At 36.6% G+C, this 19,145-nt stretch overlaps 1 protein-coding gene across 1 annotated transcript in view; it reads left to right on the forward strand.

Annotated features, from left to right (window-relative positions):
• The window catches only part of LOC143258963 (dual specificity tyrosine-phosphorylation-regulated kinase 2), an 83,363-nt gene that overhangs the window by 18,827 nt on the left and 45,391 nt on the right, over positions 1–19,145 (forward strand). The gene's annotated exons all lie outside the window — the stretch shown is intronic.

The following is a 19,145-nucleotide window of genomic DNA, read 5'->3' on the forward strand; positions in this document are numbered from 1 at the left end:
AATTTTTTCAAAAATTTGTTTACTCGTTATCTAGTAAACTAGTCAGTCTAACATCTTAAAAAGATTCAAGTCATTTGATCCAGCTTGAAACAGTTATCGTGTTTAAACCAGTTAGCTGTATTTGACGAGTATACTCGTCGTGCGTAAGAAGTAGTTACAATTAGCCGTTTAAATTGCAATTTTAGTGAAAACTAAAATCTATTCGTAAATTTCAAGGTGTTTTGAATATTTAGAGGCTAAAACGAAATAAAACGAACAAATAAAGAAATAGAAATAATTATCATGACAATGCTGTATATTAGTATGAACAATGTGTTATGCTTCGCTAGTCATCGATACATCGCTTACTTTTTGCGACACATTTTAGATACACACTTTTCAAAGAGGTCGCAACAGCTAACTGATTAAAAGATATCCGAATGTCATCGTTGCTCACTGCAGATTGAGATTGAAACGTTTAAAAGGAATGTTGATCGGGCGACGGCCCGCAAAGGATCACCAAAGGTGGATCATGCTGTACAGCAGCGACGCAGGTTTCCAGTTCGGATAACCCGGCACGGTATAACAAGATCGTGTCGGAGCTTTCCGCGCGGTTCGTTTCGATTCGATAAAAGCGCAGGAAGCTAGCTGCCTTGGCGAGATGAGTTCGTTCCATCATAGAACTTTCCGAGAAGGTGGCGAACAACCTCTTCCTCCTATCTTGCCGATCGATGGGGGTACACAGGGTATCCATTATTACTGGTCCGGTAATCACCCAGATGGATCTACTCCAGCGTCACTCCGACTACCGTTATATCCATTGCTAGAAATAAATATTTCACGTCCGTCTGGTTGCTACGCGGATCCGTTCTGATTTGTCTGCTCGGAAAACAGCCCTGCTCCAGGAAGAACTCTCCATTCGAGTCTAATGTACACGGATCACGATAGATCCACGACATCCCCACTGGAACTCAAAGAGATCAAAGTTAGTAAACTCTCTATACAAATTGCAGCCTTCTTGTTACGTTCTCTTTTCTTCAGCTTAACATTTTAGCAATTTGTCGGCTGATATTGCTAGATACTTTTGTGTTAAGCAACAATATCCCCGTTTGTCCAGTAGGGCGATCATGAATCATTGAAACAGTCAAGTTCTTTCACTTTATTCTGCAGTAGAAATCAATATATTGCTGTGAAATTTTATAGGAATTAATAAATAAAAGATTCTGTCTTCTTATTTGGGTATTTTACACGGCCACTTACGGAGATAATAATAGAATAGAAGTGTGCAGTTACAAGTAGATCGAGGAGCTTTTTGCATTTATAGCGTCTACAGATATTTAGGATACAAGCAGACAATATTAACAAACATATCAATGACAAGCACTCTATTTTAAACACAAAGAATGTTTTTCATTAGTAAATTGAACTTCTTCGTCTTGAGCATAAAGAATTTTCTAATCGATAAATTGACCTTATTCTTCGTTTTAGTTTTCTAGATCCACGTTTTAGTCACAGCAGCACGAAAAATTTTCTTCGAACTACCGACATCGGTTACAAAACAAGCGAAATCTCTTACGTCAAACAGCGTTATCCCGTTAACCGAATTAACTTTGTGATCCTGTAAAATAGTGGCTTCAAGCTAGCTCCCCCATTTTTGCAACGCCCTGTACGAATCAAACAGCCGGTACGCCAAAGAAACGATCGGCTTTGCCACTCGTTCTCGGCCACAGGAGAGAAAGAAGCGTAATCGGAAGCATCGTCGTGCTCCTGGGATAATTGAAACGGTACTCGCGATTAGATTAAAAGCCGGGGGAATTCGTGCCGGGGAAAAGAGAGACCGAGAGGGGGGGGAGGGGGCGGCCAATTAATCGTAATATTATTAAATCGACTCCCGACGAGAGTTTATGAATTCGATACGAGGCGTAAGTACCTATTACTTGTAGTCGCTCGACGGATACCACGGGCATGATGCGCTTGTGCATGTGCAGTCCGTGTGCATACAGCACACTCTGCAGCACCCCTCTTTTGCCGATCGATTTCCAGATGCACCTCGAGGCGCACTCTTGAGAAGGTGCTACGTCGATGGGGGTTGCGTGCACACGTTCCGATGACTCAATTTTTCGTGGCGGTGAATAACCAGGCGTGGCCGCGAACCTAAACGGAAATCATTCGAATCGGTCGTCTACCCCCTGTGCAGTCGGTTGTTGCGTTGTTGCAACCTCGAATTCGTTTATTTCTTTCCAATTTAACCCCTTGCCGTACCTTGACGAGTCTGACTCGTCAATTTCTAGTAATAACTTATTGAGTATAGATGTTATTCTGTCCTTTAAAATTGGAATAAAATTCTAATCTCTTGTCATCAATATTTAAGCATTCAAGTAAATTTAGGCATACAACATCAATTTTCTTTCTCTTCTAAGAAATTATTGCAATTAAAAAATTTCTAATCGCAATAACTGCGAAGAAAATGGTATTTTAAGGGGTTAAGAAAGTAAATCTTGTCTAGTATTATAATCTTTATTTATTTACGTATAACAGTATAGCAAATCAATGAAATGCAATTGGGTTGCGTGTTTGCTTTAACAGGAGTAAGCATACCTTGTTTGAGAAAGTCAATCTTGTTCGTCTTCGATGTAATTTTCTTATTTGCATTAATAGCATATCCAAGTTAATAAAGAGCAATTCACTATCGCTTCTGCTGTATGAATAGTGCAATTTCCCACTTACATTGTTCATTATATGTACATATGAAGAACGGTGTGTGGGAACAATTTCTGTCAACAATTAGGAGATTCTTTGTGGTAGAAATTAATTAAGAATGTTGATACTTCTGATTAATGTGCACGTGCTACGAACGCATAAGGATAGAATTTACTTTGCTCCAGTTTTTGTAAATTATACCAAATTGTGCGTAAAAGCGAATGATTTATCAATGATGATGATATTAGTGTGACTTTCCTTGTTAAACATGGAATAACGAAATGGTTCGGAAGGAAATTTATTGTAAGGTTATCCGGTAGTAGGTTATCCGGTGTTACTTGTGTCCTGTACTCGATTGGAATTAGAGAAATCTTCGAGAGCTGACTTCTTTCGCGCAGCGTTATGTTAACGGATACGGACACCCGTCGCACGATAACTCGTAATTGGGTCAGGACGATCGTTCCTTAAGCACCTACTTATCTATAGTTCAATAATATACTGCCTGTAATCATCGGATGCATCGCTGGTAAAAATAAAGTTAAGACGCCGACGTGATCGTGTTTCGTTGCTATCAAAACCATGAATCTATGGCGGCAGTAATTATGATCTGGAGTTTTTGTATTATTCTCTTCTTATAAAATCCTCGAGCTTGAACGAGCTCGAACCTTATTGTAAAGTCTTCAGAATTTTATTACGAAGAATTTTAATAAATTTCCTCAGGTATTTTATTCAATATGCAGATTATTTCAGGTTAAATATTTCCATTTACTTCAGCGCCTTGATAAAATGTGAAATCTAGAAAAAGCGCAAAGCGAAATAAGTAAAGAAAGCGCAAGGATTAATAAAATTGACTCGAAAGTAGTTTCGATGTCAGTTTCAATGTTCTTAAAATCTGCGATAAAGGATAGGAAAGGAGCAGCGTGTTCGTTTCTATAATTTTCCAACTTTCGTTTCCTTCGGAAATGTACGAACAGTTTCCAAAGTGGAAGCACGCTATCTATGCAAACTTCTGGGGCACTAACAGTAATTCGTGATAACTGGATAGTAACCTGTATATCAGAAACAGAAGTTTTCGTGAAGTCGCTGCGACTTTCTTTTCTAGCTCTTTCCATTTTGATTACAGGTTGCAAAGTGGATTATAAATTCAAACAGTATATGATTCGGCTGGGCTTCTCGGTTTTATTCTTTGCAAATATTCTAATTGAATCAGGGCACGGGTTGTCTTTTACGCCCACATTGTACGTCTTCTTCGCTTTCCAGCCTAAATATAAGCCTACCGTTCGCTTCCCTACGTCTATTTTCGAATTCGTTTCTCTACAGCGGGCTTTCCCTTCTTCCGATATATCGGTCTATTCTAAACCAGTGTCACCGTTTCCCCTGGTTTATTCTATATTCGAAAATAGTCGGACAGTTCCGGTAAACATCCCTCCTCCAGCCATTTCTGACGAGCACCGCGGTCAAAAACATTTAATTAACCTCTGATGGGTGGTGGAATATTTAAAAAGAAAAAGGAGATCAACAAATAATAAAACTAGAAAAGGCATCAAGGAGAAAGCATTAAACGTTAAAAAAAGTCAATTTTCTTTTAAATCCTACAGTTTGTCTATTTTTTTATGTTTATCTTTCGGAAATAGGTGCAATTTGAAAATGAATTATACAACGTTGCAGAACTCGTTGTCCTCTTATACAATACAGCAGATTTCTATGATAAATAGAAAAGTTGGTGTAAAGAAATAAGAATAATTTACAAAGGAAGAGCGTGAAAGGAGTAAAAATAAAAGACGAGATCACGGTAAAAATAATAGTACTAGATACAAGAAGAGTTCATATTAAAAATAAAAGTATCAGACACGAGAAGAGCTCACATTACAAATAAAAGCACCAAATCCAAGAAGAGTTCAAATAAGAAAAAGTCATCTTCGTACTTCAGAAGTACGAGCCGCTCTACATTACCAATACCGGTTTCAAACTAAAGTCCATAAATATTCCCGGGTTTCGCTGTAGTAGAAGAATCCTCGAAACAAACAGAAATTAGTTCGCCGCCGTTAGGTTTCCAAGTCCGGCCTGGAACGGAGAGCAAATTAAACGCAACGCGGAAAGTATTCTGCAGGATGACTAATCTAGAATCGAGAAACTTGCGGGTTTATTGTCCACTTGAAAGCCGGCGGAAGAAGTTCGAAGCCGGGGCTCGTCACACAAATTAAGTGGCAATAACCGTCGGCCAGGATTCCTCCTCTAGGAAAGGAAATAAGTCACAGGGCGGGTGCAGCTTCTTCGGGGCCATTGTCTGGCCGGTTGGTTCGTGTTTCCGAAACTTCGAAAATCGCTTCTCGTCCGAGTACCTACCTGCGGACTCTTAAAACAGCCTCTTCCTCCACGCTTTATTTCACTCCGCATTGTCCGTCATGGCAAACTTGCCCGCTGAATGGGTAAGTCTCGGGCAAAGGAAAACTTTCGAAACGAAATAAGAAAGGAACGAGAACCGAGCGTCTCATCGGGGAAACAAAGAGGGAACGACGAGGATAGGCGTTCCACGTACAGAGTGATGCGAGAAAGTAATCTTGTGAGAAATTTTTGACGCTTTGTAACTGATACAAATGTTATTATTACAATATACATATTAATGTTTTCCGATACAAATTAATGTTTTCCGATCAATTAGATTTGCATTGCGCCCCTCACATTTGAAACGCGAAGCAAAATGTGATCGTTTGAAAAATTATTTTCTGCTGCTTAATTTGTATCATCTATTTTTATGTGAACTGAAGAGGTTGTTAAGTATGCCATGCGGCAAATAGCACAAAAAGTACATTGTTTAAACGTTGAAGTACAAAATCTTTTGTGTGGTCGAATGAGAGATTCTTAAAAGTGTGCAAGATTGACTGTGATTATAATTGGGTTTCGATTTTTGGCAAACGTTTGCTTGCTCATAGTACATTATAGTACTACGTACATAGTACATAGTACATAGCCCATTCAGCTTTCTCATAGTACATTCTTGAAGATGATCTATTTTTCTGCGATACAATCTGTTTGACAAAACTGTGTACGGCAAAATTTTTTCCTGCGATCCGTTTGATGGGAAATTCCACCTCAAGCAGATAACTCGACTGTTTCCCCAAAATACTTTGAACAAAAATCCTTTTATTAACCAAAGATGGTTTATAAGAAGTAACAAATATTGGCTACTGGAAGAGGATAATGGCCCAAAACACCGAAGTCGACACTGTGTACTGCGTGGAAAGATGAAAATGACATTGATGTACTGGATTGGCCTTCACAATCGCCGGATGCAAATCCAATAGAAAATGTTTGGGCGATCATGAAATTCAAGCTTAGAGGAAAGATGCTCAACACCATCAAGCAGTTGGTGCGTCAAATTCGATTAATCTTGTCTCGAGATTATGCGATTATGTTAATGGAAAGTATGCCTTGAAGATGCCAATTAATTAGTGATAATGGCGATGACTGGACGACATATTAGTAATAAAGCATCTTAGAGAATCATCATAAAGAAAATAGTTTTCGAGTTCTGCCGTACACGCTCTTGTTAAACAGACTGTGCATGTATTATAACTACCATACTCGGTTTTTTAAATAAAAAAAAAATTAAGAACTTCTTAAAATATTTAAAAATATTTTTTTTAGAAAACTGAACGATGCATCAAAATTTCAAGTACACAATTATTAAATCCTTAAGCACACTGGAAGAAAAAAGCATCGTGTAGTGATTATTTAAAGAGTAAAATTATTTCCCTGTAACTCTTTGTTAGAGACATAATCCCGATAATTACCATCTTTCTGGACAACTAACAAGTAAAGTATGAAGTATCCAGTAAAGTATGAACACTTACTTATCTATACAGGGTGCCGAGAAGCTTCGAACGATCGGATCACCCTGTACACAGGGAATTTCAGTTTGGTCTTACGTAAGCACAGATAAAACGTATTGGAAACGAGCGATTCGAACGGCGTGCAATCGCAAGCATGCAGGAGGAGTTACGTTGCTAAAAGAGTAGTAGGAAGAAGCAGAAAGAGAACGAGGAGGAATAAGAACACCAGCAGAAAATCTTCTAACGGCTCTATTTATTTCCGCGCGGCTGCGTCCACGGGGACATTTTACTCGGGTGCGTTTTAAATAGCCGACGCGTCGGTAATTATGCGGAAAACAGCGTAATGGGACCTCGTATATTCGAACTACGTTTATCCGAATTGATTCATAGTCAACGTCAGTGTTCTGTACTCATATACGAGTCTCTATTATCCGAACTACGATACAGCGCGATGTGTCTGATTTATTAGACATATGTATAGCTTACTACTTATTAGAACGTTCGTTAGAATCTCGTTTTCTTCGAAATTAAGTTTCTAATTACCGATCCTAAGTATCCTAATTTGAAAAACATGGTCACACAGTTTTGTAGATTCAACGAACGTGATAGAAGTGAGAAAGGGAGACAGTGCAATCAATCGGCGATGATTCCCAAAGCATACACTGCGTTTCATAACTATAAAACCAGCTAAAAATTTTCAGTTTTTATACGTTGTAGTTAATATAAGAATGAATGAAGTATGCCATATTTGAGATTTCATCGAAAAACGATACTTTCCTAAAACCGATTTATTTTTATTAGTATGTAGAAAACAACAAAATAGAACATTTTATTGCACAAAATTTTAACGCAAAATACGCTAAAATGAAATTATAACAACAATTTAGTGATGCCTGGATCCCTCTCTATTTTCGACGAGTTCAAATATTCGATGCCGCACACTTCCAATCAGACTTCGTCGTACCGTTTCTTGTATTTCGCCCCACGCTGCCGTAATTGCACTTCTTTCTCAATTCAGATGTGTTCTGGCGTTCTTTTACTTTCTTGTGATGTTTTTTGTTTCAGAGAAAAATCTGTCTTAATAAATCTGCCCCTCGATACGATTTCGGACATGGCGTACTTCATTCGTTATTATATTAATTTCTATGTATAAGAACTGAAAACTTTTGAGTGATTTTATACTAGATATGAGACGCAGTGTAGTGTACGACTTGCTATATGTGCAAACTCAATATCTTAAGTAAGTTAAATCAGGGGACAGGTCAGGGCATTATGAAAATTCGGGGCCTTCAGTGAATCGTTTAATCACGGTACTGTCTGTTTACCGGCGAAGGGGGGGGGGGGCTATTCTGTGTGACGTCACCGCCTCGGTAAGGTGAACAGACCCTCGCCTGTCCCGTGGAAACAATAAACGGCGAACTTACGTCAACCGAGTGAAAAGTTCCGACGCGATCGATCCGGTTTTGCGGTGGTTGCGTTGCTTAAACGAGACACGGCCTAAATGTAATTGGCGAGGAGGCACGAGGAACGAGACGAGAGAGAATAGCCGCTACCATGAGGAGAGAAATCCGCCGACTAGAGGCAGAGAGAGCTCGGTCGTAAAAATAGGGGACGAATAGGTTCCTCTCTGTTACGCTATTAATAGGTCGGTGCGTCGATACCAAACACTTTAATCCGCGATTTCTAGTTTATCGGAAGTGCCGCATCACGCCGTTGTAACCGCGGGAGTATCAGAGAGAGAGAGAGAGAGAGAGAGAGAGAGAGAGAGAGAGAGAGAGAGAGAGAGAGAGAGAGATAAGAGAGAGAGGGAGAGAGAGAAAAAAGAGAGAGAGAGGGAGAGAGAGAGAGAGTTGCAATTCAATTCTTCCCTCCTGCGCGCACCTTATTTGGAATTGCGAGGTTACTGGTCGATGCAAGATCCATAGCATTAGGTACATTAATTATTTCGTATTATTTGAACTATGAAAGATTCATTTTTGCGATCAAAATATAGTTGGAGATATGTTTTCTTGGTTCTTAATTGCAGTACTACAGGATGTTCCAAAATGTGTGCCCGTTTAGGTCATTTTGTAGTTATTTTTGCAAATAGAATGATAATTTAGCGTGTGTATTAATACCAGTGTAATTCTATGGTTAAAGCAGAATAAGAGTAATTTAGAGTAATTTATTTTTACGAATAAAATTATTATTTGGTGAAAATTATTAAATGGTGAAATAATAGGAGCCATATTTTCTTTGTTTTCAATTACGGAGCTACAGGTTGTTGTCGAATTCATTGCCTCAAAAACTCGACAGAGTATTACAAAAGAAGTACAGATTTGGTGGAATTACAACAAGTTTTAGTATTCAATTTATAACAGAAGAGTGTTTCCTTCATCCTGCCCTGTTACAGGTTATTGCAATATCCGGCAAATAATACCGGATACTATATAATATTTCTACGAACGGAATGTAGAATTCCAACGCTATTATAGCATGTTTTAATTTTCGAACTACGATAGAAGAAACCATCGTCTTTATTCTAAATTGCGAAGCTACAGGGCCTTGCGAAATTCGTGCCATTAAATATGTAACACATTTTTGCAAGTGAAGTACAAATTCAAAGTCATTTTAAGATGTGAATATGCAAAACACGACGAAATTATGGAGCTACACGGCGTTTCGAACATCACGATACCATAATTTCGATTAATTCTTGCGAACCCAGCGCAGATCAAGTGGGCTTATCTCGACACCAACGAACAGAAAAAGGAGGAACAACATAAGCAGAGATATTTCAAGAACTAATTTAAACGGTGGATCTTAAAGGATGTTCAAAGACCTGAACAGTCCGAGAACTCTTTACGTAAAAATTCAAGCGTTATTACGACCGAAAAAAGATCGTTCCAGAATCCAGTTTTTCAGCGAGAATGGTCGTTACGTTTTCATCGGGTTCTGCAAACTACCACTAAACCGTTTGCGCATCTTTTTCTCGATCCGACGAAGAAAAATCATTGTGCGTATAATTAACAGACAACCTCCGGGGGATCAGTAAACGCAAAAGAAGTATTGTCGGACCACGGCGGATAGTATATTATCATTTTAATTTACTGCGAATGAATTTTAATGTTTCGCTCGTTCTATGGGTTCTCTCTTATTGAACGCTTAATGAATACTGTAATGATGATAACCGCTACCGCGTTTTACGGTTTGTTACAGTATCTATGCAGGAGCACGCGTGTGTGCGCAGGTCAGTGGACTCCGATAGGTAAAAATAGCGGAAGAAAGTTAATAGAATGGTGCGCAACAACGTTTTCATTGGGTGCCATTCTAATTACATCTCTATCAATCGCGCTCATCGGATTCTTTCGATAACAATCACCCCGAATTCCAATTTGTTTTTTTTGTTTTTCTTGCTGGGCTCGTAGGGAACTATAGTTAGTACTTCCCTACTACGAGTAGTTCTAAAGGTAGTCACTCTGTTTTAGTATCAATCAGATAAATTGCAACAAATCACCTGAAATAATTTCTATTATCAACAACGATTCTATAATACATACTAAGTTGTTCTGCTATGTTTGTTGATGCAAACCCTCATTTTCATAGGCTATTGGATGAATCTTACGTCGACGTATACATTTTTTCACACATCAAAAGATTCCTCATGGTCAAAATATACTAAATATATTATCATACGCACACATTTCTTCTTATTGTTATTATTATTATTCACATTTATAATGGTTATAATTTCTTCATTCGAAATACACTTCGACGAAAACTTAAAAGATTTCATAATATTAAAGTATTTCATTCAGTTAAATTGAAATTACAAAGCATAATTATATGACATCAGTTACTTTTTCAACATTTTTACCTTGCGAATCTTGATAAAATTATGGAATTATAAGATTAGCGTGAGAATTAATTTCAATGAATTAAATTTTAAATGATTCTGTCACCCATATATGGGTGACGCGGCAGTCGAAGTGTTAATAATTAGCTAGTGGATGAAGAAAATTTGTATTTATCGCACGTCTACATTAATGCTTAAATATAGCTGAGAGGTAAATCAAATTTTATTTCAATTTTAGAAAAAGATATAACATTCGCATGTAGTAAAATCTATTCGAATCTTCATTACGAGTCTGATTTTATAAGGCGAGAGTAATTAACACGTTGTAAATTCTACAGGATTGCTGACGCTATAAGTCCGCAAAGGTCTCCAGATCAGCGACCTATGGCGAACCATACCAAACGTGTCTTCGTCGAAATGGTTCTGTACGAATGACGAACCGATGCGGAATCAACCTCGATATTTACTCGTGTCGTTAATGGAAAAATGAGCGAAAGCGTGAACGAAGTAGTATCGCAGCGTGTAACAGCGTGTTCCACCTTTTCCTAGAAATTCGCCCACAGCTCCCTTCTCGTGGACGATTAAAACTTCCCGATTATCGACCCCGCTCCCAGGGCAAGCTGTCCCGGTGGAAACAGGGGAAAATAATTTAGCGACTCGTCCCGAGTAATTAGTGGATCGCTTTTACACCGCCAACTCCGTTTCCACGCGGACCATTTAATTTTAATCTAGATCTCCGATTTCGTGGCTGTTTCTTGGGTCAGGGAAACAATTTCATTATTGGTGATTCCTCTGTATCTGTTTTTTCGCTGTTTATACAGATAGGTATTCAAAGTTACGAGATTTGAGGCTTGCGATTTTTGACTATTGATTTGAAAAAATTGGAGCTGCTACATTTTTAAACTATACACTACCACAATTGCGAATTTATAAAAATATCTTTGTACAGGGTGGCCACTGAATAACTAAACGATATAAAACGAAAATAACTTTCACAAGCACATATTGTTTTAATTTTTTATTATTTTATTTAAGAATATAATCAATGGATATTTTTCAGGATTATGTGTGAGTAACAACATTCTTCAAATGGCTACTATTTTCCTGCTCACAAATGCAGGCTCTTTTCACAGTATTTTCATGACCTTGCCACAAAATGATCTATCATGGGAATTCGGTTATTTTCTCTGAGCTTTAATAATTGATTTTTCATTAGAATAGAAATATTCAATGAGTTTTACTCGTTACCGGAGAACTTATGTAGCCATTTTAATCTCAAAGGGGTGCTGTATATCCTACAAAAAGAGATTATGAAAAAGATCGGAAATGAACAAGTTATAACATTTTCATACCCTTCAATTTTCCAGTGATCACCCTGTATAATAACGAGACTGAATATTATGCACTTATAGTAAAAATGAATAAACAAAGCACAGAACAGTAAAGAAAAGGAAAGACTTAAAAAATATTGCAGTATCACTTTCATTGTATTTTCATCATTAAAAAAAGGAATAAATTTTTTTATTTAATTTCTGTTTAATATTTTCTGATAATTTCTGATAATTTTCTGATAATGAAAATTTGTATTTTGCATACAGTTCCGGAGTCGGTTGAAGTTAGAAATAAGTTTCTTACAGGAACTCTTGTCCATTTCGAATGTTAAAATACGATTATAGTCCTGAAAATACTGACTTGATATTCGTGTGGACAATTGTTTTATTATTTTACCTAAAAGCATCGTATAGTTCAGTTAAAGACTTAGTTCCAAGGAAAATGCGCTTTTCTAATGTTTCAAACTATACTAATTATACAAAATGCAAAATTCCTTTTTTTGTTTTAGATTTTGTAGTAATATCTTTACATTGTCGGTTGTAATATAGGGAGGAGAAAAAAATGACAATAGAAACGACGAAAGACTTGGAAACAAAAGAAATCTTCACGAAGCTTCGTTTTCCGGAAAAACGAATTCGTAATTCGCCGTACCGCCCATAGAAACGGTCACGGTTGCGGTTTCCAGTGAAATCCTCGTTACGCCAGGTATCTGGCCAGCTGCGCGAGTGCTCGGTTGACTTTCAAATTCGTTTTTCTGGAAAACCGATGCCCTCCTTGTTCGTCGGGAAATTTTTCTCACGCGTCCGCTCCATAGGAGAAGCTTTGCTCCACTAGTTCGACGATCCCACTCTCTCGAATAATTAACTTAGAGACCGTAGATAACTGTAGTGCCCAAAGAAAACGAAACGTAAAGGTTCGCTTGACGTACAGTGGCTGCAAAAAGTTATTGAGCCGAAAATGTATAATTATCTATTTTTCAAAATCGATCAAGTTGAAATTGTTGTAACTTCGTAGAAAATAATCGTACAGTGATAAACTTACACTCTTTCGAAAGCTAAAATCCTCTTACTTTCAAGTTTTCTTGGTTGACGTCGCAAGTGGAAAATTGAAAATCCGATGTTTTCGAAGAAGCTAGATCGAAAGGTTTGTAAAAACGTTAAATGTATAAACAGAGTTAGGCATCATTTAAATAAATGATCATTTAACTAAGTTATTTTTTTATTTGGAAGTTTTAATGAAAGAGAAAAATAATTACTTTTTTTGTATAGATCTAAATAAATGATTTAAAATCATAAAATTTATTTCTTATTTATAAATACAATTTTAATTGTTACATATTAGTTATGGTCTTCAATTGCTTATGCGATATCATTGAGCTTACGAAGAAAGACGCAAGTTCTTTAATAATATTAATAGGAAATTAATATTTATTATACGATACAAAAGAAAAGATAAAAATTACCTATTTGCTTTTCGCCTAAACTCGAATAAAAAATCACATTTTATATGCAAGAATTAATAAATAAATGATTTGTAGAATTATTTAAATGATGTTCCAATTACATAAAAAAAATAATTATTATTTGCGTATAAAATATTCATTTAATTAGTAAATTGTTATGTATTATTTTGAAAAGATGTGTCCAACTCTGCATATAAATCTGCAGATTAAAGATTTGGAAGATTTAGAAGATCCTCCGATTCCTGCATTGTTTTTTTTCTTTTATTTCTTGGAAAGATTTTAATCTACAGCATTTTCAACAACAAACGCTTTTTATCTGCAATATTATCCAAAAATATTTTCAAACAGTATCTTTCTCATCAATAATTTAAATATCTTTTGTGATAAGATTGAGATCTTCAGGAGATCTTCTACCACAGATGGAAGATAAAACTGTGTCCGTTTTATCCGCGAAAGATCTTTGTTTCTCGGATCCACCGAGGTGTTCTTAGTCTGTTAGCATTAGATAACGCGGAATTACGATCGATTTTGGAATCCCCCATGTTTGCGAGCATCTGCACCGTCCGTTCGACAAACCTTTCCGTTTACTCGTCGTCCCTTTCACCACCACGGTTTTAATCCGTTCCAAAAATATTGTTTTCTCCGCGTTTTACAATTCTTTTGTTTTCCCCGGGCAGCTTTCTGTAGATTACACGGGGTGAATCACTCTTCGAGTCTGATTACGGATAGGAAGAAACAGCTGAGTGGTTCAACTAGCTCCGCTTCCTGCTTTTACTTATTTACATAGCAGGCGAATCACTGTAATTATGGAAGAATGATGGCTCACGATGCCGGACTTTGAGCGCATTCGCTACTGTCGAAGGACGTCGTAGTTCTTCGATCAAGTCGCCGCCCCGTTTAGGATAGAGTTTTTCCGTTTCACCGTTGAAAAACCAGTTCATTCTTCGCTTAGAAGTTTGGCGCGCACTGTCGTTTGACAGCAAACGTTTTGGAAGTACTACACCGTTATAAGTGATACACAGATCGCTATTATTTTTAATTTAGTCTTCTGTTGAAATGATATTGGATTAAGTTTGAAAACTTCTTTTAAGTTATAATTATCTGCAATAATATTTGGACACCTCTTAAGATAGAATAACTTTCAAGTTGAACGAAATTACTCATGTTTTTTTTGGAGATATTAGAGGGACTGGTTTACTGTACAATATGTGTGTGACTCTAAAGCCATTTTTTTAAAGAATTTTTTTTAATTTTGTAGATCTAGGTAACTTATCTGCATGCTGAAAATTTTATTGAAATCGGTTGACGTTGTTAGAAAGTAACGAACAATTAAAGATAGCGAGAAATAAACTGCGTAAATAGAAAATTCCATAACGATGAAATATGTATTTTCTAGATAATATTATTATTAATTTTGTTACGGTAAAGAAACAGTACCTAACAGTAACATAGAAATTAAACTAGCCATTATAACTCATTTATTTTCTTGACAAATGATACGCAGCTTTCTCCAATCACATTTTTCAATGGCGAAATAGAAACCTCGATAATTTTTTCAGAATTAATTCTGCGCGTAAGATGTTTGGTGCAGAGTTGAGAATTATTCAAATTCTTTCGAATGTGAATGTTTGTCGAAGATAATTATTCGAACGAATATTTTTTAGTCGAACATTTTATTCGAATAACAATTATTCATTATTTGTCATAAATTATTCTTTCTATTTGTTTGAATAAATTATTTGAATGGAGATTGTAAAATTATTCGATTAATTTGTGCGAATAGAGATAATAAAATGATTCAAATGATAATGTGAATAATTGTTGACTGTTTTTGTTTTTACGTTATTTTACTAGAATATATTTATACGGATACATTCAGGATCAGTTCAATTTCAGCTATTTATAGATTAATTATAAAATTGCCGATGCACCTAGAAATTTCTTCATCTGCATTTATAGGAAGATCATTCAGTTATGTATATGTATCAGTGATTAATTTATCCAAAGGTAACAAACTTTCCGATGCAACATTTAAAAAAAAATTAATTAGAAAAGGAATATGGAAGGAATAAATCGATAAACCATGAACAAAAACACTTTATGCTCTATGATTAAATGAATATGATTTATTGAATAAATTCTTATTTGAATAAAATCTTAGTCGCATGAATTATTATTCCAAGTTAATCTTATTCGGATAAATTTATATGTAGACAAATTTGTATTCGATTGGATCTTTAGTCATTAGTTTTTTCCTCCTATTCGTCATCGGAATAACATTTTGTCTAACTGTGATTTCGTGCAATCGCTATGTAATTCATCAATGTATGTATTAGGTGAAGCAAAAAAGTATTCCAATAAAAATATTACGTATTGCGTCCACAGTAATGGAACGCCACTAAGCTGTAACTCAAAGTCCTAATAGCAATTGCACCCCATGTTCTAGAAAAATAGCCTCCGTCAATAAAACTCAGTAATAGCCACTGCTCGGAACGCTGTAGCATCGTGTGCATAGTGGAAACTCGAGTAACAAACTTTCGCTTTTAAGCTCTGCCGTTCGTACGCGATCGCCGGATGCGAATGCGTCAGACGATCGATTCATCGCTTTTCCTTCGGCATAGTTCTCTTTGTCCTAACGAAAGATGCCGGTTGCAACTGCAGGCGTGACTCAGCCGGTGCACTGGATAAATAAAAACCAGACCGCATTAAGCGCACACGGATCCCCTTTTATCTTCAATAAAAATTGATTCACCGGCTTAGCCAAAGGACCCCTATCGGTTAATTGCACCGAGCGGAATACAATTTAACAACCTCCGAGACGTTCGCCATAGAAAATAAGATGTGATTCGGGATCCAACGAATGGCAGCTCAGACACATACACGCACACACATACACACATCTACTTACAATCTCTCTCGTCCTCTCTCTTTCAATCGTTTTCTGTGTATCGTTATTTAGTGTCTCGAACGCTGAATGAACCTCTACTCTCCTCATTGTTCCGAGGCTAATTGAGCTGCGCCCACTTGAAGTGCTGTTACACGAGCGATAGCACTTCCGCGGCACTTAAATCAGAACATAAAGTAGTCACGTAAACGCGTCGCACGTGTTATCGGGCTTTACGGGCATTTTTACAGCTTCGACGATGTAATAGGCACGTGTCCCGCAGAACAAGTACAGATTTTCGAGCGTTTTAGCCGTCGAAAAATTTTCATCCTTCCATTTAATCGGAGCGTACAGTTTAGTTCAATGCTTTTGGAGAGAATGTTGGACTTATCTGATAAATGTACAAAAATTATACTACTTCTTTGTATTCTTAAGACAATGGTACTTTGTAGCTCTCGATTGTGTCTTTATCTCGGCTGTTTATATTAGGGCCAATGGAGTCTGTAGACAGAGTTGGGCATTGTTCGAGTATATAATTGTATTCGGAAAATATTTCGAATAAATTCTCCGAATATTTGGAATGAAATTGTATTCGAAATTTACTAAATAAACGAAAATTGCGAAAAGGGACTCCTGACTCTTTTTATTTGCGTTATTTCGGTAAATATTTCGAATAAAATTGTATTCGAAACAAATAACAATCGACAGGAAAGCTTGTTGTTACAATCATATAATTATGAAAATATTGTCTTTTTGTATAGTGTTTGTTTTAGCAGTGTTTGCTTTAGCACGATTGATGATTGACAGAAAGATCAGTGCACGAGTTTCATTATGCATTTACGGCATATGCAGATTTGTAAAATGTAAGGAACCGTATAAATCAACGACAACTGATTGCAGTTTTATTATATTTTTATAGTGAAGAATCTTTTAGTTAATGAAAGAAATTATTGTTTAATGAAAATTTTCTACAACAGCATATGCAAATGGAATTCGCATAAAGATCTGAAGTTTATTTATAAGCAATGAATTACTTTCGATGATCGAAAGGGAAAATCGCGTAGGATATTGAGAATGTTAATTAGGAAAATGTTCTCGATCTCTGCAGGTGATAAATCAGAAGCGTCATATAGCCTCGAGAAAATGATTATAAATATTAAAAACCTCAGATACGAATCGGTGACTTTGAAAGTTCGCAGAACAAATCCGCGTTCTCCAATCTGTGAGAAGTAGATTTCTAATTGCGTTTCGGTAACTCTTCGATCATACAGTCGACTGCAGAGACAGGCCATTATTCCTCTAGGCTCCAGAGAAATTTATAGAGATTCGAATGCTACGCGTTAGCGTGAAGCACAACTAATTGACTAACATTAAGACTATCAACTTTCAATCTAAGCTTACGCGTGTTAGCAGGTCTCGTTTCACCGGAGATTCCAGATTCTCGTTCAACAGATTCAGTTGCAATAATTAACAACACATTTTCCTGCTTAGACATTCCAAATACTTTTTCATCCGACGTTGAAGTCCATAGGTTATTTAAAAAGCGTAGAAACTTATTTCCTCTATTAACGAATCCTAATGTTTTGATTTCAGCGTGTTCAACGCGTTCAGCTCGGTTGCGTTTATTACAAATTCTTAGTTTGTACCGTCCTCTTAAAAAATTATTGTGTGGAGCATAGTAATTGGAGAAAATCTACGAGATAATTGAGAAAATCAGTGAGTGACTGACTAGAGATCAATTTATAATTAAAAATTAAATTCGGACCTTGCTGTTCGATTGTGTCTTCATATGACAATGCATAGAATAATGACAAAGGAAATTGTCAGAATTGAAATCGAAGAATAAAATCATAAAAATTTTTGTTAAATGCATAACAACCGCTTTTCAATTCGTATACCTATAACGTTCAGAAATTACATTTTCGTACCACTTTCACCTACACGATACATGTTTAATTCAATTGTCAAACTCTTCAATTCTCTTCTAAATAAAAATTTCTGCTGTAAAAAACAGTTCCAAGCAGACAGTATGAAATATTGCAGTTTTATACTGTGATTGTTTGCGAAATTATGCATTAAATTTGCATAGAACACGAGAATGATTTGCTTGGTTTACCACAATTACCATCAATCCTCTAATCGCCTCATAATGGGAATGTGAATCATTCACACCGTGAGAAAATTCTCTTATCGTACCGGAAAGCTGACATCGAAATAGCCAAAATGAGATTCGCGAGCGAAGTCAATGAGGCTGTTTGAACGTCTACTCAAACTTTTTAACTCAAAACTGTAGCGCAACGAGGCGGATTCGTGGAAAAAAAATGTCGTTTATGCCATCGGGACGCACGGGAAGAAACGTGAAACTTTTCAATGAAGAAAATGGAGTAGCAAAATCAGAGCGGAAAAAATTACGTTCACGAGCGAGGGGACACGCGGCTGCGACGAAGCGCGGACCTTTGAATGTGAAAAGGAGTGAGGAAACTGTGTTTGCGAACCAAGTCGCATTTTCGGGACGGAAGAACAAAGTAGTGAAGTTGAGATCGTTTTCCAGGAGAAGACAGCAAGAGAATCCGTAATTCCGTAAAAAGGAATCGTATAACAATGATCTTGGTCTTATTTTGAAGCACAAAATGTCTGCTATTGTAATGCCGTGTCCATTTTTTTTAGATTTTCTTGTATGCTGCAGTCAATAGAAAACTGAAGACGTGATTTTCCTCGATAACTTTTCCTTGAAAAGTCTACGAAAAGATTAATTCTTATTGTTATTATTAGTATTACTAATGAACAGTTTTTCTCGTGACTAAATCGAACATAGATTTATAAATTGAAGCTTGCACTTTACAACGATATATCGAAATTTGATCTACGATTTTTTTTCTAGTAATTTTATCGTGTCGTGTACGAGAGGTTTACGGTGAACTATAAATTTAATCTAAGGTATGGCATAATCGGATCTGATTTTCGGTTTTATTCCATAAAACAGTTTTTAACAAATCGTATATCAATTTTTGCAGATCTCTGTCTATAGCATTTTCGAGTGAAAAATGTACCTTCCTCCTTTCCCCCTTTCCTCCTCGCTTCATCCTGCGCGAACATGCTACAAGAAAATGAACGATGGAT

This window comes from Megalopta genalis, chromosome 3, assembly GCF_051020955.1.
Source record: "Megalopta genalis isolate 19385.01 chromosome 3, iyMegGena1_principal, whole genome shotgun sequence".
Taxonomy (NCBI): Eukaryota; Metazoa; Arthropoda; class Insecta; order Hymenoptera; family Halictidae; genus Megalopta; species Megalopta genalis.